This window comes from Saccopteryx bilineata, chromosome 4 (genome assembly GCF_036850765.1).
Source record: "Saccopteryx bilineata isolate mSacBil1 chromosome 4, mSacBil1_pri_phased_curated, whole genome shotgun sequence".
In the NCBI taxonomy this organism is placed as follows: domain Eukaryota; kingdom Metazoa; phylum Chordata; class Mammalia; order Chiroptera; family Emballonuridae; genus Saccopteryx; species Saccopteryx bilineata.
In genome coordinates, this window is record NC_089493.1 from 255,310,912 (window position 1) to 255,327,965 (window position 17,054).

Consider the following 17,054-nt stretch of genomic DNA (forward strand, 5'->3'; position numbering starts at 1 on the left):
ACGACTTTTCCTCTGCCATGCGCATGACAATGCCTCAGAACTGGGATGACCATATCGTTCGTGGTCTAGTTGAGACAGTTTTCCTGCGTCGAAGGGGAGCTGTGAATAATTACAGTGGGATAATGGCTGAAACTAGACTTATCTGGGACAGGATGGGACATATGCTGATTCTACTTAGAGCAGTTATGCAATTTGGAGAATGACTGTTGCAGGTTTTATGGTAAATATTTGGATTGTAAGAGTTTCATGTTTTTATTATTATTGTTATTTATTGAAGCTATATTTACAAAGCTTTTTGGAAGAGATTGGGGACAAGTCCATTTCCTTTACAATGATTAGGAGCGAAGGGATGGGAGGTGCTGATGGCAATTTGGGGACCTTAAAACTATCCAGAACCCACTGCCTGCTATCACCACTATCAGGAGAGGTCTTTAGAAAGAAATTCTTCTGCACTTCATTTTTGAAAAATCCATTTTAAGCCAATAGCTGAAGCTGAATATATATCAATTGAGTGATTTTTGAAGCTAAAAAATTTAAACACAATTGCTCCTTTGATATTTTGCTCTCAATTTGTTTATGTCAGGCCTGAACTGCAGGAGTCTTATCCCATTCCTTCCTTTTTTTTATTTAAATGTTCTAAAATGTGGTATGTTCTGGTCACCTCTAGCTATCACCCTGTCATGGGCCAAATGCCTTGTACAACACTTAGTTTCCGTACTTGCTTCAGTGTCTCGGAAGGGATCTACCAGGTACCTTTGTACAATGTCCCCAGACAGTCCCCTGACTGTGCATGTCTTGTGAGCAGGCTACCCCTAGTCCTCCTGGCCTCCCCTGTATTTTACAGTTGGCCTGGCCCAGAGATGCTGCTATTCAACCCCATATTTGTTGAATGAGCAAATAATATATGTGAGAAAGCAACACACTTACCTCCTCTGCTAATTGGATGTGCTAATCTGCGTTAGAATGTTCCCCTCTTCTCTCTCGGCTGCCACATGGAATGTCACATTTCTCCTGGAACTGTCCAGTAGACTCTGTTGGTACTTTTGCGGCTATATTAGCATGTGACTCATCCCTCCATCGACAAGCTATTGCTACCCTGAAAGCCTTATTACAAAGAGAGTGTGAGCAGTAAGTGAATTGTGATCTGACTCCTCTAGGTCCCAGGTATACTATTCAGATGTAAAGCACCTCATAACATGTAGAGGAGACGCCTTGACACAGGCCGGTGAGATTATGCTCAGACTCCATGCAGGCCAGGCACGCTGCCCTGTCCTCTCGTAAAATGGCCCTGGTGTTTACAGTAAGAGTCTAATGAAGCCCACGCTCCATGAAGAGGATGGATGTGCTCTGTGAAGAGGAAGCATGGGTAAATCATGGCCCAGTTCTAGGACAAAATCTGGATCATTAAGCTAGCACGCCTTACTCTAAGCTTTCAACACTCAAAACTTGATAATCACAAATCTTGCATTGTCATAATGCAAATTAGGGCAAGCACACTTTGACCATCTCAAATTCAAGGGAGGTTGTTCATAGAAAACAGTGTACTAAATTTTCTAGGTGTCTAGTCTAGAGAAACATTAATGATTAGTCAATTCCTTTCTCAAATTTCTCTCCATGAATTTAAGTTTGATGGTAGACGGATATCCTGAACATTATATAGTGTGTCTTGCATTTCAATCCAGACAAAGAGGTGAAGCTGAAGACTTGCAGCCCATAGGAAATCAAATGAGCTATCTAACATCCTCCTTTTACTAACACGGCAACAATGAAGTGGTGGAGGTAACTTTGGTCTTTTATCTATCTAGATTCCCCCTTGACCCTGGGTAACAGCTGTCTGAGGGGTTTCATTAGTATTCCAACACCAAATGCAGATGTCTTCAGTCCTTGCTACCTTTTACCTGTCTACCACATTTTACAAAATGTTTGTCAAATTGTTTTGCTGAGGATTTGGAACACAGCTGATGAGTTCATCTAATTGAACAGATTCTCTACTCATTGCTGATCTCATTTCATGGGTACAAATGCAGTCGCTTATATTAGGCCATACAAGGTCCTGCATGTGGCCCCTGACACTGTGCAGCCATCCTGTGATTACCCACCGGCATGTTACTGCTCCCAGCTGGCGATGGACTAAGGGGGGCCAGAGTTCAGAGTCAGTCACAGGAAACATGACAAGGCACAATGGGACATAAGCTCTCCTACTTTGGCACCTCACACACAATATTGCACATTCATTTGAAATTTACCAAGTGTTCACTGAGAGCAGGTGTTGTTCTAGGCCAGGGGTCCCCAAACTACGGCCCACAGGCCACATGCGGCCCCCTGAGGCCATTTATCCAGCCCCCGCCACACTTCTGGAAGGGGCACCTCTTTCATTGGTGGTCAGTGAGAGGAGCATAGTTCCCATTGAAATATTGGTCAGTTTGTTGATTTAAATTTACTTGTTCTTTATTTTAAATATTGTATTTGTTCCCGTTTTGTTTTTTTACTTTAAAATAAGATATGTGCAGTGTGCATAGGAATTTGTTCATAATTTTTTTTTATAGTCCAGCCCTCCAATGGTCTGAGGGACAGTGAACTAGCCCCCTGTATAAAAAGTTTGGGGACCCCTGTTCTAGGCACTGGGTAAGAACAGGAAACTAACCAGGCAAAGATTCTGGTCCTCAATGAGCTTACAGTCTATTGTGGAAGACAGATGCTAAACCAGATAAGTAAGTAAAACATAAAAAGAATTATACAGACTATGGAGAAAAATGAAGTGAGGGTGGTAAATAAGGAAGGAAGGAAGAAATCAAGGAGAAAGTGATAGTTTCATAAAGGTCTGAAATAGAAGGGGGATTGAACCATGAGGATATCTGGGAGAAAAAAATTTCCAGGCAGAGAAAGAGCAAGTTCAAAGGCCCTGTGCTGGTTGCATGCCTGTTATTTTGAGGAATAGTGAAGAGGGCAATGTGGCTAGAGTTCAGTTCACAAGGGGGACCGTAAAAGGCAATGAGGTCTTTCAAAGCCTCAATAGTAACGCCTTTAGCATTTTCTAAGAAAATTTTTATTTCTAGCATTTTAAAAAAAGGAATTATGAAGAATTTGATAGAAAAAAGAATTAATGTGACTTTGTCACTAGTTAGACTATGGTCTCTTTTCTTAAGAGCAAGAATGCCTAAAGCAGTGGTAGCCAACCTGGTCCCTACCGCCCACTAGTGGGCGTTCCAGCTTTCATGATGGGCAGTAGCGGAGCAACCAAAGTATAAATAAAAATATAGATTTTAACTATAGTAAGTTGTTTTATAAAGATTTATTCTGCCAAACTTAGCAAAAATCTGACATAAAGTACTTGGTAAGTAATTATTATTATATCTTTAACTTGCTGTAACTCTGCTTTATAAATTTTATAAAGTAAACTCACTTCCCTATTTTATAAATCACCATTACTGTGGAACCGGTGGGCGGTTAGAAAATTTTACTAACAGAGATACAAAAGTGGGTGGTAGGTATAAAAAGGTTGACTACCCCTGCTCTAGATGGAAGAGAAGGAAGCAAGAGTACAAGGGAAGTGGACAAGGCCACCTAGTCATGGATGGAAAGCTGGGATGGGGTCAGCCTCCCATTTCTGGTCCCATTAGCTGTGGCCAGTGCACTGGTTTCACGTGATAGACTTATATGTTACATCTGCACATAACAAACCCTTCACGGGGGAAGAGTGGAAAAGGCAGGCACAAGGAAGTTTCCCAGAAGACCTCTCACTTCATTTTCCCAGCCCCTGGAGTTCTGCTCCTTCAGAGAAGTGAGAAGAATCCTCTATTCTTCATCCTCACTCCTTTCTTTTCTTCTTAGACCTCCATTGACCCCAGCCTACCACACACCCCACTTCACTCCAATGCCACAACATTCAGCTGTGCAGGGGTTTCCTTCTGAGGATGTGTATTTACTCAATTGTCACTCAGAAGTCTGGATATTCCAAACTCTGCATTCCATGTAGAAATCATGAGAGCCATGTATAATAGTTCAAAATTAGATCGCTCTTTCAGCTTTTTCTGAGGCTTTTCTAGGACTGGCCAAGTTCCTATTCTTTCCTCTCTGTCAATTAGATCCCATAATGCTTTCTATTTAGGTTTCTCCACATGGATATTACACTCAGTGGACCTCATTTAGAATGTCATGGCATTGCTCCTGTGTGAGGTATGTGTGTACTATGCCAATCCACAGACGTGTGGTGGCATTTCCCATTTAAAAGAAAATGGACTACACACTTCTTGCTTGTGCTTATCAGGTCTTAAATGGGAATTATTAGACCATAGGGAAGATCTGTGAGAGATAATGGTAATGCGATCATTTCATCGGCCATTTCATTCGAAGGCAGGAATCCCTTAATTTTCCTTCCTTCATTGGAAGAACTGTTGAAGAAGATGTAGTTCAACAAGTCCAGAGGGCTGTTTGGGGGCCACATGGGGATCTCAGGAAAAATGTCCTCTTCTACAGGAAGGATTTAGGAATGTGAACAGACACCCACGGGGAAAGAATTCAGGCTGTAGTTATTCATGCCTGGCATTCTGAACGAGAGTGAGCTCTGCATATGGAGAGCCCAAGAATGCACTCTCTGGGTGCAGAGAGGCGAGCTGGACTCAAACTCCCTCTTTCTATCTCTTTCTTGATCTGCCAACCCCATCTTTTACCCTTGCCATTGTCTCAGCACATCAAGAGCCACTTGCTGGCTTCGACACTTCTGGTTTTGTCTCTGACAAGCCTCCATGTGATTGGGGTTTGGGGACAACTCATTCATTCCGTGTATGTTTCTGTATACCCTTGTTCATTCATGCACTCACACACTCACTCATTTGACAATGATCCCACAAGTGTTTAATGACAGGCTCGATGTGTCTTGTGGCATTCAAGTAATGAGTCATATATAAAAATAAAGTTAAATCACAATTCCTATTCTTCAGAAATATTTTACTTGAGAGACAAATCTAGCATACATTTTTATTTTTATTCTTTTATTAAAATGGGGAGGCAGAGAGACATGCACCCGACCGGGATCCACCTGGAATGCCCACTAGGGGATGATGTTCTGCCCATCTGGGGCGTTGCTCCATTGCAACAGGAGCCATTCTAGTGTGCCTAAGGTGGAGGTCATGGAGCCATCCTCAGCACTCGGGCCAACTTTGCTTCAATGGAGCCTTGTGGGAAGGGAAGAGAGAGATAGAGAGGAAGCAGATGGGCACTTCTCCTGTGTGCCCTGGCCAGGAATTGAACCCGGGACTTCCACACTCTGGGCCGACATTCTACCACTGAGCAAACCAGCTAGGGCTAGCATATATTTTTAGAGTTTAGTGCAATACATGGCACTTCACAAGATCATTGCCAAAAAAAGTGAGCCAGATAATAAGAGCTGTAAGAGCTCCCAGCAAGGTGAGTGTGAGCAGTGGGAGCTATCTGGAGAAAGTAAGAGTTGAGCAGGACCCAAAATATGGGGGCCTTTGGCAGGTATGGGATAGGGAGAAGAAGCCTCAAAGCAGAAACAGAATAACCAAAAGCAGAAGACCATAAATCATAGCTATGCTTATGGGGGTGAGTGGGGAGATCATTCCGGCAAGAACAAAGTGGCCATACCTGAAGTTATGGGAGATGAATGTCAAATTAGATCAGGGTCAGACTGATGAACGAATTTGGATGAAAGAAACAGCACTTTTTACTTTATTTGATAGACGTCTTAAGAACCACTGGCACTCTTGAATAGAAATGTAAGGTTGTTGGAACCAGTTGAAGGTAGCTAAGAATTCCATCATTACCCAATAGTCAAGTGGGAGTACGGGGGAAGGTGAACTCTGATAAGGGCATCCTCCTTCATAGGTAGTGAGAGAGAGGAGGAAGGGGAAAGGGAGCAAAGAAGAGTGAGGTCTAATTTTCCTAACTCTGTGCGATATATTGGAGGACATGAGGAAGCTTGAGTCAGACAGGGTTGCCAGTGCGAGGAAGCCTTGTGTGCTTCCTCATTTAGAAAGGAGAAGGTATTGGTTCACATTATAAACTGTAGGAAGGGCTAACAGTGCAGCCCAAGGAAATAGGGATGACTGTATTTACAACTCCAGCAATCTTACGTAAAATGAAAGACAATCACTTTTACTTGTTCTTTGATTAATGATCAAATAAATCACATATTTAATAAATTACCATATTTTTATTGAACATGTAGCACCTCTTACATAACCAAGTTCTCATAGACAATTTCAAATAGGAAGAACAATCTTACTATACAGATATAATAATTATTTATATACCTATAAGAATATAAAATGTGATATATATTATATTTATGATATAATAAAATTCTAATAACTAACACTTAGATATATAGCACCAACACTTTTATATACACCACTAACTATATGCTAGGAACTGTTGTAAGCACTTTTTATATATTATTTATATAATCCTGTAGAGAAAAGGGAATACTCGTGTACTGTTGGTGGAATTGTAAATTGGTGCAGCCACTATGGGAAACTGTGGAGATAACTCAAAAAATTAAAAATTGAGTTACTATATGACCCAGCAATTCTACTGCTGGTTATTTATCCAAAAAAACCAAAAACACTAGTGTGTAAAGATATATGAACCTTTCTGTTCATTGCGGCATTACTTACACTAGCTAAGATATGGAAGTAACCAGGTGTCCATTGATAAACAAATGGATAGAGATGTGGTACATATAGACATTGCAGTATTACTCAACAATAAAAAAAAATGGAATCTTGCTGTTTGTGACCACCTGAATGGACCCAGAAGGTATTATGCTAAGTGAAGTAAGTCAGACAAAGGAGGACAAATATCGAATGATTTCACTTATATGTGGAATCTAAAAAAACAAACAGCCTGACCTGTGGTGGTGCAGTGGATAAAGCGCCGACCTGGAAATGCCGGGGTCGCCGGTTCGAAACCCTGGGCTTGCCTGGTCAAGGCACATATGGGAGTTGATGCTTCCAGCTCCTCCCCCTTCTCTCTCTCGGTCTCTCCTCTCTCTCCCTCTCTGTCTCTTCTCTCTCCTCTCTAAAAATGAATAAATTAAAAAAAATTTAAAAAAACAAACAAAACAAAACAGATCCATAAATATAGAGAACAAGGTGATGGTTATCAAAACAGAGGAGGCTGTGGAATGAGTAAAAAATATAGAGATACGAAAATAAGAATGAATTTAGCATGTCAGATCTCTTTTTCAGTGATTCTGTTGCTAAATTACATTCTTTCATAAGTTTTTCCTTCTAGGGATATAAATTTTAAAATCTTAATAAAAGATATGAGGAACTCATATCCCCAAACTGAGACCAATCTCCTTGATATCCTAGGAGTTTTACAAATAATAATTTTAAAAACCTTTATACTCTAAAGGGGGAAATAGACAAAGGATTGAATTCATTTAATAAAACAAAATGAATAGACTTTTAAAAATAAAACAAAATAAAAAACAACATAAAAACATGTTCATTTTCTATAATACGTGACATAAGTATTGAGAAACCAATTTTACCTATCAAATTGGCTAAGATCAATAATTTTCATAACTGTGTTGGTGAGAATTCAGTAACAGGCTGTTGTATGAAGGTCAATTTGGCCTTATATATATCAAGATTACAAATGCACATACCTTTTGATACAGCAATTCCATTATTGGAAATGTGTTTATTGGAAGCCACCTATGCTATACACCCAACTCTCCCCGCAAAATAAGGGAATGGGGTTTTATTATTTGTAGACTTTGCCAATTTTAATGATGTGAATACTTCCACCATGGTCTACTTCAAGCTATTCTCCTAATATCAACAAGCTCTAAAAATGCCTGAAATTTTTAACAAACAATTCTTGAAAGCCCATATGAGCCTGATCCAGCATACCACTGAACATTGATTAGAATGTATGAAAGGGCATATGTACCAAATTGTGCCATTATGTGTAAAAACAGAAGATTTGAAACAATTTCAAATTGAGAATTGGTCATCAATAGGGAACTGCTTAAATTGATGATTAGATCATAAAGTTATAAAACAAATTGAGAAAGCTATTTATTTACAGATAGGGAACAATCTCTAAGTTATATTTGTAAGTTATAAAAAAAAAAAACCTAAGGTTCAGGACACTGTATGGTGATATATGAAAAAGGCAGAATATATATGCACAGATCTATGGAAGGGTGTGTAAGAAACCAGGATCATCAATTTCCTCAGAGGAGGAGAAATGGATGAGTTACACGCATACACTGATTAGCATTCTGCTGAATGCTCTTCAGGGGCTTTCTGCAGATCTCTGGAATTTCTCTATGTGGCTCTCTCCCAAGTGCCCTCTTTATGCAGACTCTAGCTGCCTTGGACTCCCCAGAATCACGGTTCTGTCTTGTCAACTCAGATAGTCTGCTGGTCTCTGCCTGGTTTCCTCCTCCCTGTGCCATGTCCCGGAGGCCGTCTCAACACAGTAAGCTGGGCCACTTGTACAGCTCATCTCGTTAGTTTTCCATCTCTCGGAGATCATTGTCTTTCATTGCCTGGTGTCCAATACGTTGACAACCATTGTTTTATATATTTTGTTCAATTTCTTAGTTGTGTTGGACAGGAGGGTAAATTCAGTCTTCTCGGTTATTCTATCTTGGCTAAAAATGCAAGTTCAATAAATTTTTTAGAAAAAAAAAATAGATTGGAGACTATAGTAATTTCCTCAAGAGAGGAAAAGATTTCTTTCTGAAGCACTGAACATTAATCATGCAATATTGATTAACATTTTACATTGAAATTAAGACCCCACGAAAAGAGTGAAAACACAGTCAAAGAAGGGGAGAAGATACTTGCATTGCATATCATTGACAACTCATAAAGAGACAAGAAGAGATTTTAAAAAGCCCTGCAGAGCAAGTTCTAAAAAACAGACAACCCAACATAAAATCATGCAAACGTCATTAAGCATCACACAGAAGAGAAACTCTAAATAGCCAATGGCCATATGAAGTGCTATTCAACTTATTGGTAATCAGGGAAATGAAAATTACTGTAATACCAAAATGTCAAAATTTTCCACCAGATAGAAAGAAATTTTTAAAAACTATTAATTTCAAGTGTTAATAAACCGAGGTATAGTAAGAATTCTCCCTTGCTTGTGGAATACAAAGTAATGTGATTGTTTTAGAAAGCAGTTTGACACTTTTTTAAAAAAAGAGAGAGAGGAGAAAGAGAGGGAAGAAGGAACAGGGAGCATCAACTCGTAGTAGTTGCTTCTCAGACGTTGGGTTTTGAACCAGTGACCTCAGCGTTCCAGGTCAACACTTTATCCACTGCGCCACTGCAGGTCAGGTGACACTTTCTAATAAGGTGTAAAGATGTGCAAACCTCATGCTCCAGCAGCTGCACTCATAGGTCTGTACCATACAAAAACCTCATGTGTACACTTGGCAGAATACAGGTTCAGGACTGTTTACAGCAGAACTTTTCATAATAACTGAATAATGATAGCAATTCAAATGTCCATCAGCAGTAAAATGGATAAACTTTGGTATATGTTTACAACAGGTAACATTAAAAAATGAATGATCTGAGTCACACACAACAATGTGGATAAACCTTATGAATATCATTTTGAGAAAATAATGCAAGATTCTAAAGAAAGCACTCAGTATGACCCTATTCATTAAGTTCAAAAACAGGTGAAATCTAGTATAACATTTATGTATACACTCTTAGGTAGTAAAACTATAAAGAGGAAAAAAACCTAAATGTTATCCTTAAAATGTAACTCGTATTGCCTGACCTGTGGTGGCGCAGTGGATAAAGCATCGCCAGTTTGAAACCCTGGGCTTGCCTGGTCAAGACACATATGGGAGTTGATGCTTCCAGCTCCTCCCCACCTTCTCTCTCTGTCTCTCTCCCTCTCTGTCTCTCTCTCTCCCTTTCTCTCTCCTCTCTAAAATGAATAAATAAAATTTTTTAAAAAAGGTAACTCGTATCAAAGTGAATATTACACGAATATCATTTAACTCATGCCTTGGCACACAGTCTATGCTTAATAAGTTTTATCTCAAAGTGCTTATCTTTATCCTGAAACCCAGTCCTCTCCTGACAAACAGCATCTTCTTGTGTTGAGGGTATGGAGACTTTAATTAAACCAGTTAACTCCAAGATGAGTGTCCTAATGATCAAGATAGTGACCTGCTACTTAGCCTACTTGGTATGGACTCTAAATGGCATATATTTCTGCTGAGGTATTTCTTTTTGTGTGAAATATATATGTTCTCATTCATAATTATTGATTTCATATCCAGCTTTCTCTTGCAATCAAAGAGAAAATATATTCAGCCAAAGTAAGTAAATGTGCATTTAAGGGATCAGATCCAACATCAGAATAAATATCTTGCAAGTGATTGCAATCAAGTTGCAAGAGAAAGAATGAGGTAGGTGGTCAAGGGGTGCTGGGAGATGGCACTTTGTCCTGACAACACAGTCTATATATGGATAGGGTTGTGATTCATAAACATTTAGAGTAAAAATATAAACAACCATGGTTTTCAGCTAGAGTTGACTAAGGAAACTGGTGGCGTAATTTTGGAAGTACCAACTGTTCTTGGAGCCAACTGTTTCCACCTTTTGGAAGCGGGAGGGGAAATCAAGGACACAGGGAAATGGAACAATTAACCATCGGTATCTACATGCTGTATGTTCATTGCTGAGCCACGTGTGTTAACTGAAATTACATCCAGGATCCCAAAATGTAAGGAACATAAATCTTAAAAAATGTTCTAAAGGGAACATATGTAAAGATATATCATACAGACAGTGCTTTCTATGAATATTTTTTTTCCAGGACTAAAAATATACTGAATGCTCATAACAACACTAGGGATTTAGACAAGGTCTGTGGGGTACAAAAATATTAAGTAACTTATCTGGGGTCACACCACTACTAACTTAAGTGTTGGAAGAAAGTTTGAATCCAAATGCTCTAATTTTAAGTCATGTCCACTAAATAGACTATCTAATATAAGCCATTGAATCCCCCCCCCTTTTGTTCTCAAAAAGCTGTTTCAAGTTTATTTCATTTCTGTCACCTACAGTTGAAAGAGTCCTCAGTAATACAGTGTGTCTGTAAAGTCATGGTGCACTTTTGACCGGTCACAGGAAAGCAACAAAAGACGATAGAAATGTGAAATCTGCACCAAATAAAAGGAAAACCCTCCCAGTTTCTGTAGGATGATGTGGCAGCATGTGCGCATGCGCAGATGATGATGCATAACACCGTGTATACCAGGGGTCCCCAAATTACGGCCCGCAGGCCGCATGCGACCCCCTGAGGCCATTTATCCGGCCTCCGCCGCATTCTGGAAGGGGCACCTCTTTCATTGGTGGTCAGTGAGAGGAGCATAGTTCCCATTGAAATACTGGTCAGTTTGTTGATTTAAATTTACTTGTTCTTTATTTTAAATATTGTATTTGTTCCAGTTTTGTTTTTTTACTTTAAAATAAGATATGTGCAGTGTGCATAGGGATTTGTTCATAGTTTTTTTATAGTCCGGCCCTCCAATGGTCTGAGGGACAGTGAACTGGCCCCCTGTGTAAAAAGTTTGGGGACCCCTGGTGTATACAGCGGAGCAGCCCCTGGCCATGCCAGTCGAGATGTGGACGGTACAGAGGAAAGTTCAGTGTGTTCTGTAGCTCGCTAAATTCAAATCCGTGACCAAAGTGCAACGTGAATATCGGCGCGTTTATAATGTAGCGCCACCACATAGGAATAACATTACTCAGTGGGATAAGCAGTTGGAGGAAACCAGCAGTTTGGTGGAGAAACCCCGTTCTGGTAGGCCATCAGTCAGTGACGAGTCTGTAGAGGCTATACGGGATAGCTACCTAAGGAGCCCTAAAACATCTGTGCATGAGCCCACATCAAACTGCACTGAATAGGTATGAAACTGGGAGAGTTTTCCTTTTATTTGGTACAGATTTCACATTTCTATCGTCTTTTGTTGCTTTCCTGTGACCGGTCAAAAGTGCACCATGACTTTACGGACACACTGTATAGCCAGACTACATCATCCCTGATTCTTCTTAACACCCTTCTCCATTTTGGAGATAAATCATAGTGGTTCTCTATCTTCACACACACATACACAGTCATTCAGAGACTCTCACCAACTTGATTCTCTCTCTTTGTCAGGGAGAAGGGGCCCCTTCTGCCCACTTTCACAACTCTAACTGGAGATGAGAAGACAAATAGTCCCAGTGATCATATCACAAGTAAAATGACATCTACACAAATGAAATGAAACATTGCTCAATGTGCATGTACTTCTGATTCATCTTTAGCAGAAATAAATCATTTTGAATATGCTTGCACTCATTTTACAAAGCATTTTGGGGGGCTAGCCCTGTAAAGCAAACCACAGAAATCTAAAGGAATGTGATCAATAGAAAATCTTGAAGGAGACAGAATAGTAGTGATGGATGAATGGAGGAAGTTTATTGGTCAGTAAACTGGTTCCAAGACAAACATTTATTTTGAGGAAACAATTGTGAGAAATGCTTCTGTTTGAAAACATTTGATTGTGGAGCAAACATCTGATTTTTTTTTTTTTTTTTGTATTTTTCCAAAGCTGGAAACGGGGAGGCAGTCAGACTCCCGCATGCGCCCGACTGGGATCCATCTGGCACGCCCACCAGGGGGCGATGCTCTGCCCATCCGGGGTGTCGCTCTGTCGTGACCAGAGCCACTCTAGCGCCTGGGGCAGAGGCCAAGGAGCCATCCCCAGCGCCCGGGCCATCTTTTGCTCCAATGGAGCCTTGGCTGCAGGAGGGGAAGAGAGAGACAGAGAGGAAGGAGAGGGGGAGGGGTGGAGAAGAAGATGGGCACTTCTCCTGTGTGCCCTGGCCAGGAATCGAACCCGGGACTTCGGCACGCCAGGCCGACGCTCTACCACTGAGCCAACCGGCCAGGGCCACAAACATCTGATTTTTGAAATTTATACTTAAACTATTAGGTTGCTGCCAAATAAAATACTTATCCACCCAAACATGCTTCAACTGAAAAAATGCTTCCCAGTGTAGACAGACATGAAGAACATGCCTGAAATATGATCAAACTTAATATTTTATAAGGCCAAATTTTTATTTGCTGAATTTTCAAAATGCTAATATTCTAATCAATGTTCCAGGGTCACTTGTCAATTACTGTCATCCTCTGACCCCTTTACTCAGAGAAGGGTAAGGGCAGGCACTGATCCAGCCAGGACAGTGTAGGAGGAGGGGGCAGAAAGGCTTCCCAGGGTCCCCAGGGGTATGTGAGAACCCTTGTAGGAGCACATGGGTCCTGTTTCCTCGGGCTGGCCTGGGTAGGGGAAAGATCTCAGGGACCCCTCATTTATAGGGCTAACTGGAAGCCATCCTGGCTCCTAGGGGCTGTTGCCAGGCACTCAGGGGAACCCACTATGCATTAGGAATCACCAACCCGCACAATGTGAATCAAAAATAGCATATGTTCCTGATTTCAAACAGATGCACTGCAGTATGCTTGCCTCATCCTGACTATAACTTAAGGCCTATGGGCTTCAGCTAATTTAGGCAATCATCTACAAAGGGAGACTGTTAGAACCAGGCAGCATTTGCTAGAAGAGCTTCAGAGGAGATTGTCCCAAAGATCCCTACCAGTAGTCTCTGGCACACAGTAGGTGCATATTAGATATTATATAGAACTGCTAATTTGTAGGAAACTTTGGGCTTATCTGTTCTTATAGATTCTGGAAAAACAGACGAGTAAGTTCTTGGGGGAAGGGTGGATAAGCAGGAGGTAGTGAAGGAAATACATGAGTTTCTGAAGGGACAGTTCTTGTCTAATTATTTCTCTTTTCCTTCACTTGTCAAGACTTAAAGAAAAAAGAGCAGCTGTTTTTCACTCCATGGCTCTTCATTAAATCTTTATGGGACTGAACTGCCCTGATATGTTATAAACTCACAAGGCTTTGGCAAATAATAATAGTTGATTTCCCTAGAAACGGAAAAGATATATTTAGAGGCTGGCTTGGGAGAATGAACCGGCCCCAGGGATTGGTAATGGACCGCAAAGCCTTTCACCTCGAGGTCAGTAGGTCAAATCCAAATCAGGCCTGGGGTGGCTGAGAGGCATTGTTTGAGTGACAGCTGTTGGGTGCCCAGGGTGAAAGGAGCTGGAGGGCCGGGCTGCATATCAAGTGAAGGGAACAGGTGCTGTCTGCAGCGGTGCTGGTGGAGGATGAAAGAGGGTGGCCAGAGACAGGCTGTGCTTGCTCTCCTGGCCCCAGAGGCTGCTGTGACCTGGCAGAGCGAGAAGCCTGCCCCTCCAGTACTGCTGCAACAGGAGAAAAGTGGTGGAGACCACGTGTGCTTTCTTTTTTATTAAACTGATTTTAATTTGTTGTGTTTACATAGTTACAAGTATACCCCCAAATATATCTCCCTCCTTCCCCCTTATTCTCCTTGATACCCCTTTTGCCCCTTCCTCCCACCGCCTTCCCCCTTCCTTCCATGATTTACTATCCTGCCCTCTATCTCTCTGTGTTATGTATATATACTTTCACTAATGTCTTTCCTTTCTTTGATCCCTCCTTTCATCCACTTTCCCTTGCACTCTTCGACCCCTTCTCTGCCTCTCTTCCATTCCTCAGTTCACATCGTTCATTGGATTCCTCATATGAGTGAAATCATAGGATATTTTTCTTTCTCTGCCTGGCTTATTTCGCTTAGCATAATCTGGAAACAGCCCAAGTGTCCATCAATATACGAGTGGATTAAAAAAGCTGTGGTACATATACACAATGGAATACTATGCGGCTGTGAAAAAGAAGGAAATCTTACCCTTTGTGAAAACATGGATGGACCTGGAGTCTATTATGTTAAGAGACCACGTGTGTTAACTGCCAAGACCTCAGAGTAATGGTGAGGTTCCTGCTGCATCCTGGGAGGACAGAGCAGACTGGTGCTGCTATGCTCTCCAGTGCCTTCTGCCTCAGGCTTCGTGTCCTCCCAGCCTTTCTTTCTCATGGTCACTGGCACTGTGGTTTCCTGTCACTAAGGATGAATGAGTGAAAATGCAAAGGGATAAAAGGAAAGATGGCAGTGACCAACATAAATGGCGTGGGTTTTCCGGTTTCCAGTTTCTCAGTACGTTTGATACCCTGCACACCTTAGAATCATCACAGTTTGGAAGGTGGGCTGTAAAGTAGGTAGTTGGAATTTGGTAGCTGCTTCATGAAGAGTTTAAGATAGGCCACATCAGTCCCATCCTTTCATTCGACTGTTGACACTGAGGCCCAGTTTGGGGTACGTCACTGTGTAAGGCTCTAAGTCTCCAGCAACAGAGGTGACTTCAGCTGATGTAAACAGTGAACAGATACATTCGAGTATTGAGTAACTTTTACAGCATTTCATGAAAAACAGGAAGAGTGAAAGGAGCCAAGTTCAACCAGGGGCTCTTAACGATGCAGAATCCTTACCCAGGGCCTTGGGGGAGTTTCAGGAAGGCCCCCACTACTGTGTTTGCTCCTGGGCCATAGGTTAGGGCAGACAATGCCCCACTCTAGGCACAAAAGAGGCATCCTCTTCTTTGAAGTCTCTATTCAAATGTCACTTTAGAAGACTTCCTTGAACTCTATACTTAAAATAGTAACATTCCTCCTTCTGTACACTTTCCCTATTATCCTTTCATTATTGCTCTCCATAGCACTTAGTACCATCTGACAATTACTTATTGTTTACTTTTTTTCCCCACCCCCCTTCAGTTGAAACTTCATGAGGATGTGAACATTTTGGTTTTATTTTGTTTTACTGCCCCTCCCCCTCATCCCTTTCTGAGGGGATATAGTATCCAGCAAAAGCTGCCTGTGCCCTTAGGACTGGACCTGCCTTTAGAATCCAGGTCTGGCAAGTTGCAAAGCTCCTCCTTTGGGAATTCATAGGGTTTGGGAGGGGTAGTCTCTTTCCTGATATCCCCCTTTGCTTGCATTACAAGGTCCCCGGAACAGGGCTGTTCCCAGACCCTGAAGCATGGGGGAGCAGAGCTTTGTGAATAAGCATAAATGAACGTATGTAGAAGTAGGAAATAGGATGACTGGAGGCCAGGGTCCCTGTGCAGTTTGGACGCCACATTTTTCAACCAAGTTTTTGATGGCAGGCTAACGGAATCTGTCCACTAACCTCAGTAAGCAAAGATTCCTCCTAGCTGTATTCAGACTCTCTCTTCGTTTCCCTTTTATTCCTTCCTTCCCTCCTGCAGCCTGGAACCTCCCCTCACCACTCCCCTATCCATTTCCCAGGAAAATAAATCTGAGGGAGGAGGCTGGGAGAGTGGATCTCAGAGAACCCTTCTGAATAAATGTCTATATTAATGAATTATTAACTCAGCCACCCATGACCTTAAACCTAGAAGTGGAGTGCTGAGGGCAGAGAGGAGAGCTGTTGAATTCTTTATTGGAGTCCTGTCAAAGGCAGCCGACCATTTGTTCCCCTCCTCCATCAGGGGGAAAAAAAAATTAATATGAAAGGCAAACGGGAAAATTTATGTCAAACGGAATCAGATAGAGGGTTTTCCAGACAGAGTCCTCTTCTCGCTCTCCTGCCCATTGCTGTCACTCCCTCCCTGCTCTGGCCTCCTGCTCCCTTCTTCCCTCCGAGCTAAGGGTGCAATAAGCTTCCTAAGGATAATTTTTTTGGGGGAAAAAAATTGCTCGAGAAAATGATGAATTTGGGTAGTTAATTTATCGATCCAGGTGCCTCTTCCCACTTGTTTTCTTTTAGAGGTCATTAATCAATGAGGAAAAACACCATCGCCCCCCCTCCCAGCCCCCGTTTGCATTTAATACACTCACGCTCCTTATGTATTTCTCTGGAACAAATTCCCAGAAAATATTCACCCATCGATTTGGGAGCGATGGATTTTTATAAAGGTTTGATCGCTTCCTAAGTGGTCGAAGTGATTTGTTTCTGCGGTCTCCCTCCAAGTAATAAAGAGGAGGGGAGCAGATTTGAGGGGTGAACGTCTTGATGGTCCCTGGGTTCACTTTTGAA